The 14,298-nt window shown below is 52.6% G+C and overlaps 1 long non-coding RNA gene across 1 annotated transcript; it reads right to left on the bottom strand.

Moving 5' to 3' along the window:
* Window positions 1-10,026: 10,026 nt before the first annotated feature.
* LOC138176549 (uncharacterized) lies at window positions 10,027-13,393 on the bottom strand. The gene is made up of 3 exons (XR_011172331.1): window positions 13,343-13,393; window positions 12,837-12,945; window positions 10,027-11,167 (listed from the first exon to the last, which is right to left on the bottom strand). It is a non-coding gene; the product is annotated as an uncharacterized lncRNA (long non-coding RNA).
* Window positions 13,394-14,298: the final 905 nt, after the last annotated feature.

Raw genomic sequence — 14,298 nt, 5'->3', positions numbered from 1 at the left:
TCAGAGTCCTTTTGGGAAACTTGATCTATTTTCAGATGCAGCACTATAAAGGTCCTAGACAGGGACATGGTAAGAGGAGCTCGAAGAAAGGGGCTGCCCAGAGGGGGCAGTCGTGGGCATCCCCTGACTTGGGCAAGATTCCCCTGACCTTACTCTAGGTCAGGTTGCCCTCCATGGTGAATTTTCCTGCTGTGGTGGGAAAGGGAGGACTGTTCTCTGCACAAATTATTGAGCCCATCCAGTTTCCCAAGGATTTCCCAAGGACCCCAACAGAAGGTGCTCCCAGACACCCCCTCCCACATCCTCCTGGCATGGCTGCAGTCCTGGCTTCTATTCGTTCCAAGCCAGCAGTAATTCCTGGAATCGCGGGCCCCTGTGACGAGGCATTGAAAAAGCCAGAAAAATCGCCATTAGACTCGCTGTCCTTGTGAAAGTGGATCTGTGCAAAGTTTTCTTACTGCCTTTGCCTCCCCAGAGCCCTTGCTGTAACCCACATCTGGCTCCTTGGCACCAGAATTTTGCCAAGAACATGACGCCATTTTAGTGGAAAAGCAAATCTCTTACCTGATTTGTAACATCATTCAGAAGGAATTGCTTCCATGCCCATTCTGTAAGGCATTTTAAAAATGAAAGCAACAAACCTCTTTCAAAATGAAAAATGGAATATTAACAAAATTATAAGGAAGAAAATTGGGAACTCTGCATGGAAAATGTCAGAACTTTTTGCTCTGCATGACTTTTGATTTGAAATTTTTTCCCCTTAGACTTGAACACGGGAGAGAAAAGAGGGAGAAGATGGGCTTAGCACCCAGGGTTCCCCTCCCCTCCCACTCCTGTCCTAGCCCTGGGCTATCCCTTGGCTCCTGGAGGGCAAAGGGACTGAGCGGTTTGAGGTCTTTCCATTCATGTTGAAGTCACTGGACTGAAGGGAGGGGGGTCAGCCAGCCTTGGGGCTCACCCCTAGAGGGACCATTCCATGCCAGCAATCCCGGGAGGTGTGTGACATGAGGCCTGACGCCTTTTCGGACTGAGCAGTGCACAATGGAAGAAGCCGCTTTGGCTCTTACAGACCCTGGCCTTGGGCCAGTCACAGGAAAGTAGCAGGCCCGATTGCTGAGTACTGGGAGAGGTTCCAGAGCAAGGAGTGGAGTCCATGGACCTGGAGGAAGCCACTCCAGTGGGCTTTTGTAGAAGGGAGAGGAGCTGGAACTTGCCCTAGGGTCCTCCACACTAATGGACTAGGTGCCAGTGAGGGAAGGAAACCTTGATTAGGCACCTACAGGTGCTAAGCAGTTGGGACACGGAAGGACGGTCTGCTCTCAGGTCAGAGGGGAAGGTCCCAGGGTCCTTGAGGGCAGCAGGCCTCACGTCCTGGCTCTGCCTCTAGGCCTGGCTCTGGCCTCCTGCCACTCCCGAGGGGCTCTCATGCCTGCACTGTGCCTGTCGGAGTGTGACTTCCCTGGAAGATGTCTGGAAGCTGGCCAGTGGTCAAGGATGGGGGCAGGCCTTTCCTGGGCCCCCTCTTCACGGGGAGAGAGGAAAGCTGTGATGGCAAAGATAGAGATATAAGCAAGAAGGGCACTTCTTGTCCTCAAGGAGCTTATAGTCTTCTAACAATTTATTTTTAGTTTTTGATACTCTCTTCCATCAGATCTTGAATTCTGAATTTTCTCCCCCTCCCTCCCCAAAACAGCATGCAATTTGATATTTTGCGTATAGGTTTGTATGAAACATTTTCGCATCAGTCATGTAAAGAATTAGAACCAAGAGAAACCACAAGAAAGAAGAAAAAGAGAAAATCATCTCCCAGGTCTCATTGTTGGTGATCATTCGAATGCTATCCACACCTGGGGCTGTGGTCCCCTGCCTGCCTTCTCCCCAGGAGGGTGGCTGGCACAAGCAGGTTGGGCACAGGGCTTGTTGTTTGGTTCTGGCCCTGAGGGAGGAGGTCACCAGGGTGCCTGTGTTCTTGTCTCAGCTCTGGTCCTGGAGGCAGAAAGTCAGGGAGCTCCTGCACTGGTGGGGACCTGAGGACCTACCACAAATAGATCAGGGCAGCGCTCTCATGGGACCATTGATGAAGCAGTGGTCCCCAGCCACGATTCTAACAGCAGGGCTCCTCTGTCCAGGGTCAAGGTTTAGGGACTCCAGGTGGGCATTAGCAGCTCTTGGCCTTGAGCTGTGGCAGGCCATCTATTGAGGCAGGCGATCTATTGAGAAGTGGGAGCCCAGTGCTGCTAGAGGGCTTTCAAGACCATCCAGCCTCCTTCGTCCCTTCAAAGCCAAGGAATCGGAGATGGGGGTGGAGGCAGGACTGTACCATCAGACTTCTTCAAGGCTGTTCTAAGCCAAGACTTTACTGAGCTATCCTTCCTGTGTGGTCACCCCCCCTCCCCCAGCCAGGGGACTGGGGACTGGGGTGAGGGGGAGGAGTAATGCAGGGGGAGGAAGGAAAAACCGGAGGTGGAGAAGGAAAAAGGTAAGAAGGAAAGCAAGGAGGGAGGAGAAAGGGGAAGGAGGGGAGGGGTAAGGCAACACTGCTCTTGTCCTTCGGCCCAAACTCATGAAAATAGCTCCTGATGTGATGCATTTGCTCAAAGTGCCGTAAACTGGTCCCGGCCTCCAGAGTAAGTGTCGGTTTCCCTGGGGCGCCGGAGAGCAGAGGCTGTCATGTCTCCCAGCTCTGGGGCACGGGGAGCGTTCTCCCTCTCCCTACCTCCCCCGCTGTCTCTTGCATCACTCCCCCATTCCCAGGGAGGTTTTGTGGTGTCAGAGATTCAGTGAGAGCACCTCCCTTGTTCAGGGAAGAAGAGGATACGAGGCCCGAGGAAAACAGAAGTTCCGTAATCCTCCCTGCTCTGAGGTGCCTCCTCATGACCGCCCTCCCTGATTGCTTCTACTCATCCGGGGCGTTCCCTCGGTGCTCACTCATGTACAGGCTAAGCATTTGTTATGTGCCGACTGTGGCCCAGGCATTCTGATAGTCTCTGCACGCAAAGACAAAAAGGGAAGGGTGCCTGCCCTCAAGCTCCTTCCCTTCCCTTGGGGAAAGGCAACAGTGACAGGTAAGTGAAAAGAAATTGCATCCAAGGAAATCGCAGCAGCAGCCACCTCCCTGTGCGCCCTCAGGATGCATTGCTCTCCCTGCAGGATATTGTTCCGCCAGACTGGCTTTCTTGCTATTGTTCCTTCCTTAATATTTCATTTCTCACCTCCGCGTCTTTACCTGGGCTGTCCCGTGTCTAGAACGGCCAACGACCTCCTTGTTTCCTTGAAGATCCCCTCCAACGCTGAATCGGATGTTCTGCGGACCTGCTGCACTGCGCGTGGGTCTGACACGGTCACCCGGGGCTGTGGCGCGGCTGGGTGACTGCCCCAGCGTCAGCGGCCAGGCGTGGCTGTCTCCGGCTCCACAAGACTACTTGCGCGGCTCCGACATTCCGGTGTCTTCTCAAGCGCAGGCAGCACTGCCGCCCGTTCCTACAGCATGAAGCTCACAAGCCGCTTGAGGGACGTCATCTCACTTGCCCCTCACAACCCTGGGGGGCAGGTGCTCTTGGCCCCATTTTTCAGTTGCGGAAGCAGAGGTGCAGTGATTTGCCCAGGGTCACACAGCTAGAACGTGTCTGAGGTTGGATTTGAACTCCGGGTTTTCCTGACTCTTAAACGCAGTGCTCTGATCGAAGCACTGCGGCCCAGCAATCTAACAGGTGGACAAACTGAGGCCTGGGGAGGGTGACTCCCAGAGCCTCAGTCTCTCTTCTTCCTGAGTTCCAGCCCCACACGTCCCCAAATGGACACCAGCCTGTCTGACTAGAACTGACCTCTCGAAGACCTTCCAGTCCCCCCTGGCATCCTCTGCTCACTCTCCCTCCCCGTTATCCGATCCATGACCGAGGCTAACGTCTCTTTCTACGACAACTGTCTACTCCCAGCCTCAGCTATTGAGGCCTCAGTCCCTCATGTCTGGGCTATGACAGTGGCCTCCTGACTAGTCCCCCTTCCTGGAGTCTCTCCCCCCTGCAATCCATCCTCCACTCAGGGAGCTCCCTGCAACTCAGGCCTGATGATGTCATCCTCCCGCTCAATCACCTGCAGCTCCCTCTTACCTCCAGGCTCCAATAAAACATCTGTGGCACGGAAGGCCTTCCCAGTCTGATGGGGTGTGTGCATGCAGGTGTGTGTGCATGCTCACACACACACATCTCCACGTGCTTGCACATGCACACCCGTGTTGTTTGCCATTTGGATATAACCCTGGAGGGCAGGGACTCTCCATTTTCCTTTGTATCTTTGGCACTGAGCCAGGCACTGGCCCACCAAAAGAAAGGATCTTCACTGCTACTTGGTGATGATTGATCAGGTGAATTGTCCAAGGCACATGGATAGGCAGCATTTGAACTCAGATCTTCTCACTCTCACCTCTGCTCTTCCTGTTGCATCATCTCTAGAAGCAAGTATCAACACCTTGGTTTAGCCTTTCCAGTCGTTCACAGCCTGGCCCACTCTCCCCTTCCTGCCTCACTGCACATCATTCCCCTAAAAACACTGGACGGTCGGATGCCACGTGCCTTGCTGGCCCTCATAGACGGGACTCCATGTCCCAACTCTGCACCCCCTCTAACTGCCACCTCTTAGGATTCCTAATTTGGAGATTTTAAAAAAATCATCAAGGTGAAAATTGTGGCCCAAAGAGAGAAAGGCATATGATCGACACATTGCAAATCAGTAACGAGCCAGAAGTCGACCTGAGGTCTCTTGCAGTACCCCAGACTGGTACAGCAGGGAGCAGGGAGGCAGGAGAGGAGATGAAGGCAGTCTCTTGTCTGCCTGGTCCCAGAGGGCAGAACGCTGGCAGTGGGCGTTACTCAGATTCAATGTCAAGACCAGCCTTTCTGACCTCTTGCTGCCTCGGGAGACCTTGAGGCCGAGGCTGGGGCCCCCTGGACAGTGTGTGTATGTCAAGTAAAAAGCCCTCTAGATGCTAGTTGAGAATGGGCCTTCCACATTTCTCCTTCATTTACTGGGTGACTCTGAAACACCCTTTCCTTTCCTCATTTCTCAAAGGACGGGGTCGATATGAATGAAGTCGGGTCCCTGCTGGCTCTAAGCTAAGCCCTCGAATCTTGTGAGAGCGGCTGCCATCCCAGAGGGAGGGGCACCACGAATTAGAGCCAGAGCCCTCAGCACTGGGGCTCTGTCCATGGTGCGGAGTGCTTTTGGCCGCCAGAGGGCAGCAAAACATCGCTTTGATACTTGGGGGGTCTAGGATTGTCCCAGACTCAGGCGGCAGACTCATAGCCTTGGCCAGCTGAAAGGAGATCAGCACCATGAGTCCCCTGCAGGGAGTGCTGGGCCCTTCCTAGCACTGCTTTCCCATCCCCCAGTCTAAGTCCGTAAGCAATAGGTGTCCTGTGTAGGACTCAGTGAGTCACAGACTCAGAAGAACCCATCCCTGCCTTCGGGGATGTCACATGCTGCCTAGATAAGCGAAATACGCAGTATCACATGGCGTTTACAGTGAGAGGTGCAGTTGGAGGGCTGGCAGCATGAGGTCTAGGGTGAAGGTCGTTGCTGACAGTGGAGGTCAGGGAAGGCTTCTTGGAAGAGGTGGCTCTTATCCTGCCCACCTAATTGAATCTCGAATGTGTTAAGTGACCTTGGCAGCCATCCAAGTCAAACCACACCTGACCCAAATCCCTGCCCCATGCCATCCTCGAAGTGACTGCTTGTAGCCCCAGGGATGGGGAGCTTCTCTCCTCCAGAGGCAGGCCCTTCTGCTCTGGTATGATCTGATGCCCCAGTTAGGGATTTCAAGGAGTAGAGGGACATTGCTCACACTTAGAGGGTCTTCCTGACATACTCTATTGGAGTCCAAACTCATTTCCCTTGTTCATGGCCACCATGGCCCTTGTACTGCAGCCTACCATGCTAGCCTGCACTGGTGGCTGCTCCTTGGCTATAAGCTCTGGGCTTTTCTCATGTTCCAAACTCTGTGCTTCTCACTGCTACCATTGACTAGTCAGTCAATTAGCAGGTGTTTGGGAAGCACTTATGTGTCCAGCACTGTGCTCAGTAGCAGAGACACAGGCCACTGGTCCTGCCCTCAAAGAGCTCATAGCCTAAGGGGGAAGACACCAGTGCATCACTGGGCACACACGAGATAAACCCGAAGTCGATTGGAGGTAACCTGAGGAGGGCATTAGCATGGGGGCGGGGCAGGAAGGACCTCCTGGGGTTGGGGGGATTTGAGTTGAATCTCCAGGGAAGCTGTGAGGTGGAGGGCACTGCTGAGGGGCTTGGTGTGCTTGTGTGCACGGAGATGGGAGATGACTGAATCATTCAGTGTAGGTGGGTAAAAGCATACACTGAGGGTAGTGAGGCATGCAGGTATGGGAAAGGTAAGAATCATATTATGAAGGGGTTCAATTCTAAACCAAACAGGACTTCCTATTTGGTCTTGGAGGGAATAGAGAGTCACTGGAGATGACTTGAGCAGGGGGGTGACATAGTTGGGCCTGTGCCTTAGGGAAATGACCTTGGCAGTTGGGGGAGCATGGGCAGGAGTGGGGAGAGGCTGGAAGCTGGAGGCAGGGAGCTGAAGGCTGGAGGCTGGGAGAACAACCAGAGGGTCACTGCAGAGGCCCAGAGGGTCCAAACTACCATGATCGCTATGTGAATAGAGAGAAGACAACATAGGAAGGAAATGGGGCAAAGTAGAAACAATGTGATTTGACATATTATTGCATAAGGAGGGTGAGCGTAGAGAGGGACTGAGGATGATGAGAGAGGGCAGTGCCCTCGATGGTCATAGGGAAGTGAGGAGGAAGGGGGGGTCGGGGGGAAAGGGAACACTTTGGTTTTGATATGTTGAGATCGAGAAACCCAAAGGGAATCCAATCACAGATGTCCGGTTGGCGGTTGGGGCCATACAAGCAAAGGAACTGAATCTCTTAAAAGGCTGGCCACATAGACCTACAGAGATGACAAGTGAGGCCAGCTGATGAGATCATCAGGTGAGATTGCCTGGAGGGAGGAGAGAAGGGCCTAGGATACAGCCCTGGGGGGCCCCCATGCTTAGCGGGTGTGACCTACAGGAAGAGCTGGAAAGGAGACTGAGGAGGAATGGTCTGAGAGGGAGTTATAGAGTTGGGGCCCACAAGTCCAGAGAGAAGGGATTGCCATGGAAAAGAAGGTAAGGGGTGTGGCTAGGTGGTGCAGTGAATAGAGCACCGGCCCTGGAGTCAGGAGGACCTGAGTTCAAATTTGGCCTCAGACACTTAACACAAAACTAGCTATGTAACCTTGGGTAAGTCTCTTAACCCCCATTGCCTTAGCTTCCCCCCTCCAAAAAGAAAAAAAAAGAAGAAGGTAAAGGGCAGGGCTGTGGAGAGGTCACGAAGAATGAGGATTGAGAAAAAGGGGTCACTAGATTTGGACATTAAGATATTAATTTTTTTCCCTCATTCTCAGGGTTGGGAGGAAAGGAGAAAATCTGGAGCTCAAAATTTTTTACAAAGGACTGTTTAAAATAAATAAATAATAAATATAATAAAAAGATCATTAATAACTTGGGAGAGAGCAGTTTTAGTTGAATGATGAAGTCAGAAGCCAGTTTTCTGAGTAAAGAAAAGAGTGAGAGAGGAGAAAGGGGAAGTCCCAATCATAGGCAGCCTTCTCTAGGGGTCTGGCCACAAAGGAGAAGCCCAACAGCTAGTGGGGATGGGTGGATTGATGGGGATTTGGGAGGATAAGGAGACCGTGGGCCTGTTTGTAGGCAGCAGCCAGAGAGAGATCAAAGATTAGTGAGCATGGATGACAGAGGAGCAGTCTAGTCTGCTGGAGAACAGGACTGGAGCGGCAGCATGAGTGCAGGCAGAAGGGCTTGCCTTGGCAAGCAGAGCCACCTCTTCTGTGAGACAGGAGTGAAGGGGGCAATGGCAGCAGGAATCTGGCTACGAGAGATGGGGGGGGGGGACTGGCGGTGAGTGGCCGCCGATGCTCCATGACATAGTGTGAGGCAAGGGTCTCACCTGATGGGGCAAGGGAGGCAGGAGCTGAGGAGGGAGGGAAAGGTTGGGAGCAACCGCCGAGGAGAATGTGCGCTGATCAGGGAGCTGTGAAAGGAGTGCCTGCAGCAGCCGAGATTACCCAGCATGACTTTGGACTGGTTTTCCAACCACAAATCTGAAGGACTCGTGATGAAGCGTGTTCACCTCCAGAGAGAGCTGATGGGTCAGACTGAAGCAGATCTTTTTTTTTCCCTTTTCTTCTCTGGACATGGCTAATGGAAGAATGTTTTTGGATTGTCTGTGTATTTGTAACAGATTTTGTTTTTCTTTCTCCGTGGTGGGGAAGTAGGAGGGAGAGAATTTGCAAATGAAATGACATAAAATTGAATTTAAAAATTTGCAGTGGGTCTTTCACAGCGCAGTGGTACAATTTCCTCTAGTTATGTTCAATAGTATTAGCAACAACAATAACTATAATTTATATAATGATTTTAAGGTTTGCTGAGCACTTGGAATCTATGATCTAATTTTATTCTTACAAAAACCCTGGCAGGTAGGTGCTATGATTGTCACATTTTACAAATGAGGACACTTAGGTTAAGTGACTTGCCCAGGGTCACAAAGCTAGTCAATTATCTGAGGCCAAATTTTAACTAAGGCCTTCCTGACTGTCCCTACTCTGTGAACTCTGGTGCTCCCTCACTTCCTGAGAACTGGCAGATGGTGACAGTCATTGACAGTCGGTGCTTAGCAGGCTGTCATCCTCTACCGTCTCTCCCCTCTCCCATTTAACCAGTTGTCAAGTTCGGTCTTTTCATCCTCCTTCATGTCCCTTGCAGCAGCCCCATTTGCTCCCCTCCCAGCACAACCCCTTAGCTCGGGTCCCTAGAGTTTCTCATCTGGCCTGTCACAGCAGCCTCCCAGCTGGTCACCCTAGCTTTAGTCTCTCCCTGCTCCAATGCAGCCTCCCCTCAGCCACCAGAGTGACCTTTCTGGAGGGCGCATCTGACCAAAAAGATTCTTTACGGCTTAACTACCTACTCCACTCACATTTGCAATACAGCCTTCCTTCTCAGCCATTTTGTCTCCCACCCCCTCATGTTGTTTCCTAGACGTAGCACCCCACCTGCTGCTGCGTTTGCCATGCCTCTCTCTTCATGTGCCAAAATGCTGAGCACAGAGGTCCTACTGAGGCTCGGCAGAGCTGCGCCGGGATCCCAAAGGACTTGGGCAGACAAGCCCTGCAACAAATCTAATGAAATAAGATTGAAGATCAAGAAATTCCTATTTTGATCAACAAGTATGACATTGATTAGGGAGGTATGGTCAGGAAGCAGCTTATCTGAAAAAGACCTAAAGGTCTGGGTGGAGTCCAAGACCAGTGTGGACCCCAGCGAAGTGGCAGCTGGTGTGCTTTTGGGTCGAAGTGAGATTAGAAAGGAGACAGAGTCCTGCCTTCAGGTCTGGGCCTCGCTGTGCAGGAGGAGTGCCAGCAAGCCAGAGAGCCCTCAGAGGAAGGCCTTGACGTTGTGTCCTCTGAGCATCAGCTGAAAGATCTGAGCCTTGATAGGAAAGGAAAGCTCGGGGGTGTGGGTGGGCCTGAGAGCTTTGTTCAAGAATCTGAAAGGCTGTCCCATGCAAATGCTATTGGGAGTCTATGGTTTCTAGTCATAGATTTATAATCTGTTTTAGTCATTTTAAATCTATGATTTTAAAAAGATCTTTGGATCTTCATACCCCATGCCCAACCCAGATCTTGCCCCCAGGCCATGGTCCTGCATCCCAAGATTCTGAGAAAGAGACTGCAGGATTCTCTCCCAGAGCCACTTGGTTGGTCTAGTACATGAAGTTCCCACTCCTTGCTCCCCACCCCAAGATCTATCAGACTCTAACTGGTCTCGAAGTCCCTGCCTTTCTTCCCTTTGAGCTGGGGCTTCCTCAAGAGTCCAGCCTGGGAGATGCTGAATATTTGAGACGGTGCCACGCAAACAGAGGCAGAGATTGACATGACCCAGAATGTGGAAGGTTTATTCATGAATCCCTCAGGAAGAGGCCGCATAGGAGCCCACGGAGGTGCCCACATCTGCTCTCCCCTTCCCCCCGCTTCTCAGTTTCTTCTCTTCTCAGATGAGGAAATGAATCTCTGCTCTACCTTTCTGCCTGCCAGCTTGCTACTCAGTCTTCACTCCACTCTTGTCTGCATGGAGTTAGGACCAGGGAGCCAGAAATAGGGAAGTGGCACTGCCAATCACTACTTACAGAGGGAAGAAACATGCACCAGAGTGGAAAAGCCCTTTCCCCCACCAGAGTCTCGGAGGAAGCAAACTAGGATCTGACTGAGCATTTGTGGTCCTATGGTTGCTATTCTTTCTGGAAGAATGAAAGGTAAGACTTCTAAGGACCTTGGAGAGCACCAGGGGGGTTATGACAACCCTCACCTTAGCAAGGCAAGTCTAGGGCTGGTAGTCCATGGCCTCTCTTACCATCTTTAGGTGCTGGCAGATCTCCTTTTAGGCAGTCAATAAGCATTTATTAAGTGCCTTCAACATTCTAGGCAATATGCTAATCACTGGGAATACAAAGAAGGACGAAAGACAGTCCTGGCTCTCAAGGAGCTCACAGTCTCTATCTATTAGCTTAGGGGCCCCCAGCCCCTCTTTGGCACAGGAACTTTGAGCCTCATAGTATTCACTAGACCCTCTCCACAAGGTGCTTAGCCAGTTAGAGAAAGACCTCAGGATTCTCAACCCTGCTCTTCCTACTGACTTCTGACCTATGGGGGGTTCAGGAAGAATCTCGGGCTGCTGGAGGGACTGTTGCAGAGCAAGCACACCAAGAAGGCAAACAATGCTTCCTGGTCTTAGGGAAAAATGTGTCTTTCCATGCTGGACCCTGATTCAGACTGAGGTGTCTTCCCTCCATCCTCCTCCAGCATGGCAAGGACCGCCCCCCCCCCCCAAGGTGCTGAGAAGCCGGCTGGAGGGTCCTAATGGGAGGGCAGGCAGGCAGCCGTGCAGCTGCAGGCATCCACATGCATGTAGCTGCGCCGAATCTCTGTGCCATCCGGACACCTCATCTTCACCTCTTCCTGGTGTGCCCGAGTTTCCTGGCAGCAGTTACAGCTCCTCTGCATTTCATTAGTCTCCAGAGAATACCTGGTGGATGAAGCCATTCTTAGAACCACCTGACACAGTGCTTCCCCACTACCTATGAAGGGTGGGGGAGTGTGAGAGCATAGCAGGGTTTGTGGGGACCATGGAGTCCAACCCCCTCATTTGGGATGAGGGAAAGGACTTGCCCGGAGCCACCCAGCTAGACTGGGCAGCGCAGAAGTGCCAGACCCTTAGAAGTGGTGTCAAGGCTAATCCAGGCCTGACCTCTCTATCAGAGATCTGCCTTGTGCTCACCCAGTTTCTGCTAGAAGACTCCCCTCACCCCAAATGGGAATTACCTTGGATTTCTAAGAAGAAGGCATAACTACAAATAAATAGGGGAAAGTTTTGGTGTGCCCCTTGGGCAGCTTTCTCTAGGACAATGTTAATTATGGTCCCCTAGGATCTCCAAACCTTCATCTTACTGTACATGGGGTTTTCCTCATTGGTTCTAGGTGCTTCATTTCCCACTCATCCTGTATTCCCAGAACACAAGGTTTGACTGAAATTCCCTCCTGGCCTCTCTCTCTGCTGACTCTCAGAACCCTCCACATTCTGCTTGGTTTACCTCCACTGAACCTGCACAGGATTCTCCCTCCACACTCACCCAGTTCTTCCTCTCAGAGTGTTTCCCACAGCACCCACTATCCCATCATAGGCCATCCTGGCTTTATCTCTGGTCAGACTGGAAGCACTCAAGGGTGAGGCTGTAATGATGATGATGATCCTAGCCACAACCAGCATTTATCTAGCCCTGTAGGGTTACACTTCTGCATCTATATGAGGCCTTCTTTGGGAGCATGATGAGGGTGCACTCACTGTGCCCGGTGCAGATAGTGGGCAGCCTACAAGCAGGCACAAGTCTGCCCTTGATGCCAACTTCTGAGTGACCCTTGGAGCTGGGCATGACCTGCTCAATTCTTTCCTTCCAGTGACCCCTGTGTCCATCTCGATCTGCTCAGACAGTAGGGCATCAGCCTGATGTCCCTGGCCTGGCAGTGGTTATAGGGGCCACAGAAGATCTTTTTAGGTCCCCACAAGAACCCTGGAGAACTGTTGGGAGGCTGTTTATATGTGGGATCTCTGCCTCATCAGTGATGCCCACCCAGTTCTGACACTATGTTTAGGCTGCACCTGGACATTCTCTGAGGGAGTGGTAGAGTCCCATCTCCCTTTTTGGGCCTCACTCCTTCCACAATAGTGCCTGACTGCCCCCCTCCAGTGGTGAACACTTTGGTACTTGCTTGTGGTATTGTGCTGGTAGTTGCCAAAGACTGAGGGGGTCCCACTTCCCAGGAAAATGCTTGCCTTGAACTACAACCTTTGGCAGAAGGCTGTAATGATGATGATAGCCACAACCAGCATTTATCTAGCCCTGTAGGGTTACACCCTTTTTAGAATGTTAACTCATCCCATCTGTTCTAATGGCAGCCGCTTGAGTCGCTGCAGCTCAGGAGCGTAGGGATGGAGTTGGGCGGAGGGTTCCCCTTTCACCTATGGCTAGAGTTGCCCCTCAAGGAGTGAGGCTCTTGCCCAATAGACACTCCCTGAAGCCGAGACACATCCAGGAAGAATTCTGGACTAAGCTTGCCCAGGAATTGGGGGCAGTTGGGCACCGAAAGAGGAAGTGGATGGGTGGGAAAGGACCAGAGGGGGCTGGGTCCTCACTCACACGGCCATGGAGTCGCAGCTCCCTGCACAGAAGGTGAGATTGACGGCTGTCTCCGACACGCAGCCCTCATGCTGGAGAAGCGTTTTATTGGACCGAACCTGACAATCTTCTAGAAAGAGGAAGAGGGAAATTCTGCCCTGGTCCAATGTCCCTTCCTTTTCCCTAGGTCTGCCATCCCATCCCTCCACCCACAGGCAGGGGCAGGAGCTGGGTTGGGAGAGAGGCTGGGTGGGGGGATATGGTTGTTTTCTGGGGCTGGTCATTAGTAAATGAGCAGAGCCAGCTTCGAAGAGAGAGCTGGGGTTCGGAACGTGCAGGATACCTCAGTGACTGAAGAAGCTACTGGAGACTGTTCTTAGCAAAAGGAGGAAACAGGGGCTGTCCGTGGCATCCTGGAGCCCGAAGGGGCCAGCCCAGAGATTCCGTTCCTGGGTCTGCTGAGCTCAGTGGGTGTGGGAAGGGCACAGGGTCCCAGGCATACTCACAGATGCCCTGCCTTGACTTACCCTCAGCCTCCTCACATTTGTAGCAGCAGCCAACTTTCCTGAGGACTCCCTGCAGGCAAAGCATGGGCAGGAGAAGACCTTAGGGGCTGGCTGGGTCCGTTATAAGCCCAGCAGTCAAGGTGTGGGATGCCGGAGTTGGCAGGCTGGGGAGCACCCAGAGCGCCCAGAATGCTGACTCTGGACCTGTTTCTTGTGACCCTCCCAGGGGAGATCAAAGGGTGTGGATCCCTTCTTTCCACCAAGGAGGACATCCCATCCCTAGGTGGCAAGTGTCCACGCTCCTCGGGCCTGGAGCCCAGGGGCCCTGGGAGCAGATGCACACCAGGCTTCCTCCTGGCCCTGGTTGTTCTCCTCTTCATTGCGACTACCATCGAGGCAACGCCTGCTACCAGCTGAGCACTGTGCCAAGACTTGGCAGACCCTATCTCATTTGATCTTCACAGCATCCCTGGGAGGGAGATGCTGTTATCCCCATTTTACATTTGAGGAAACTGGGGAAGACAGAAGGTAAGTGGCTCACTAGTAAGTGTCTGAAGCTAGTTTTGAACTCAGGTCTTTCTGCCTCCAGGCCAGCCCTCTGTGCCCTGTGGAGCCCCCTGGAGCCCCCATCAGACGATTTAAGTGGGCTGCCCCCTCGGGAGGTGGTGCCCACATCTATGCAGATGGCACATCAGAGACAGGCTCCCGGTCCTGCCTGGGCTGCAGTGAGGGGGCAGAAGGGACAGCCCTGGGGGTCTGTGCCTTGTATTTCTACCTGTAGTTCCCTGGATGGGAGCCTCACTCCTGAGAGTCCAGCTGGAAGAACCCTCCAATGCGGCTCCATTCTCCTGGCCTGGGGGTGCTACATTTTGCTAACAGACACCTTAGCCTGACCCTCAAGAACCTGCTTTCCACTGTGCTGTACCCTAGATGTTCACCCCATGCCACGAGCTTGGCGGGGAGTGGGGGAGCTGATA

Source organism: Petaurus breviceps, unplaced genomic scaffold, assembly GCF_028583685.1.
Source record: "Petaurus breviceps papuanus isolate PSGF00001 unplaced genomic scaffold, PetGlider_PUasm1.0 89917, whole genome shotgun sequence".
Classification (NCBI taxonomy): Eukaryota; Metazoa; Chordata; class Mammalia; order Diprotodontia; family Petauridae; genus Petaurus; species Petaurus breviceps.
This window is presented reverse-complemented; position numbering and strand designations above follow the sequence as displayed.